Source organism: Montipora foliosa, chromosome 14 (assembly GCF_036669935.1).
Source record: "Montipora foliosa isolate CH-2021 chromosome 14, ASM3666993v2, whole genome shotgun sequence".
Taxonomy (NCBI): Eukaryota; Metazoa; Cnidaria; class Anthozoa; order Scleractinia; family Acroporidae; genus Montipora; species Montipora foliosa.
Window position 1 is genome coordinate 8,084,311 of NC_090882.1, and position 2,500 is coordinate 8,086,810.

Consider the following 2,500-nt stretch of genomic DNA (forward strand, 5'->3'; position numbering starts at 1 on the left):
AATAGAAAAATTAGAGTTAAAATAAAGAGGTGTCTTTTTGAAATCAAGGCTTAAAACCTGGGTCACTTAGTGTTTTGTTAACAAAGTTTTGAAATGCAAAGAAAAATATGAATTGATTTTTTGGTCACAGGGGCACTTTAACAAGTGTTATTGAAATCCAAGAGAAAATTGGGGTTTATCACGCATGTTTCAAAGATAATTCATGAATAGTATTTGTAAAAAGCTTTAAAATACAAAGCAATGTATGGCGTTCTTTCCAAAATTGAAGCTTAGTTATTTCTCAAATTACACCATACGTCGAATTTCTCATGAATTCACGTCTTAAAAAGTTTCTCTTCATTGTAGATGCTGCATCGGTATTTTGACTGCTCTTCTTTTGCTTTCTTGAGGAGAATGAATCACTATTTGTCCGGTTCCAGCTCGATGGCCGCCACAACTCGACATGGTAACATACGATCAAAACCCCTTCCAAACAACAAAATCAAAGAAAAAAGGAGCAAAGAACGACAACGAATATATAGTTAATTTGTTTCTGAACGCCACAGGATATTTGTTACACTAAAGCGACCACGGATGGCTTTGATTGTGTAAGATATTCGCACCCACACACTCCTTTGAAAAAGTTGGCAAACTTTTTCAAAAATTTGTCATGCTGTCACGCATGCGCCACCGGTGACACTGCTCCTTTAACTTACTTTCGTCTAGTTTGTGAAAAGTAAACGGTAACTGTGAGAGTTTGCAAAAACTACCGCCTTGACAAAGAATATTCTACAATTGAAAGAAAACAATACAAAAATGTTTGTGAGTAGCATAAGGAATCCAAAACATCGCTCACTATTTGAATGAAATTTCTCGGCAAACTGATGGTATTGGACTCTCTGTAATTAAAGGGGCTAGGTCACGCAATTTTAGGCTATTTCAGCACTGATCGAATGGTCATAGAATTAACTAAATATCAAAATAACTGTTCAAAACTATAGAAGAACTCTAACAAAACACAGTTAAGCCAAGAAGGGACATGGATGGACAAAACTGGAGAGGATTGAAATGGATTGAATTTGGGTAAATTTGAAAAACGTCGGCTCACCTTTTTTCAAATTTATATCAGTCTATATCAAAATGTCATTTACAAAGCTGGAAAATCATTCTCAGTTGTTATGTGGCCGTGATTTTGCAAATGAAAGACTCTTGCTCTGCCAATTTGACGTTTAGAGCTCATAATTAACAAAATTAAACAAAATTACCTAAAATAGCGTGACCTAGCCCCTTTAAAGAGGGAAAAGAAGAGTGAGTTGTACCATTTATCAGAAAAAAACTGTTTTGCGGAAGAAAGAGAAATGGAACGATCTCATTTTAACGGTAATCCTAAAAGAAGACAACAAGTTTTTAAATTTTACATGAAGTACATGTAGTCATATATCATTATTAGTGAGGAGTTTTGATCACACGCACTTAGAGCCTACATCCAGCTGTTCCACTGTTCATGCTGTTCCTCCGCTCCCGCAATTTCATAACACAATTGACCTGCCATAAGCTGCTTGGCATCGTTCTGATCGATATTTTTGAGGGTAGGTCTTCGTTTAGATCACAGGGTCTTCGTTTTAGATCAACGGGTCTTCGTTTTAGATCAGCGGGTCTTCGTTTTAGATCAATGGGTCTTAAGGTGATGTTACACGAGCCGATTTTTAACGCCGATTTTCAATCCATGTTACAAGAGACATCTTTTAACGCAACTTTGTTGCGGCAACAGTATGTTACACCATAGTTAACTATGGTTACACGAGACGATTTTTAACTCACCATCGCTTGCAACACTTGAACCCAGGCTCCTGCTCGACAAATATGGCGGACAATGAGTTATGCATTAGTCAATTCCAGCAGTGCCCATCCCCCCCCCCCCCCCCCCTCCCGGGCTAGCCCCCGGGCATTAGCATTTTCTCTTTTAAATGGGCAAATTCCTCGGGGTGGGGACACATAAGCTGTGAAAATGCCCCTCCCCCGGGATCGTCGCCTTCCAATAGGCGCCTGTATTCGCAGGCTACTTTGTCTGTCAAGAATCAAGACATCTTAAATGATCTTTCATCGCATTTTACGTTCGCAAGATCTGTCTTGAAGATCGCATCGTTTGAATTCGCAACCCTTCAGTGTTTCAAATGCCCGGTTGCCCGTCCTGAAATTCAAGTACAGATGAACGACAGCGCTGAAGCCAGACGTCAAACACTTGCCTTGGGAAATTACCGCAAGCAGTTGTTACTTCAAGCACTACAGAGGAATATTGGTACCATCACTGTCGCCAAATATGGACAGTGGTTCAGGTTTATGCAGACGTACTTACCAAGATGCATCAATAACGAAGCAATCGAAGGATAATAGCCTTAAACTAAGAGACAATTTTGAAATTTTGTTTCCCTTTATTGTTTGTCATTATTACACAAATGTTTAACGATTCGCGGGTATGAATGTAACTTTTCAATAAATGATTGTCTCTTGACACCATGGA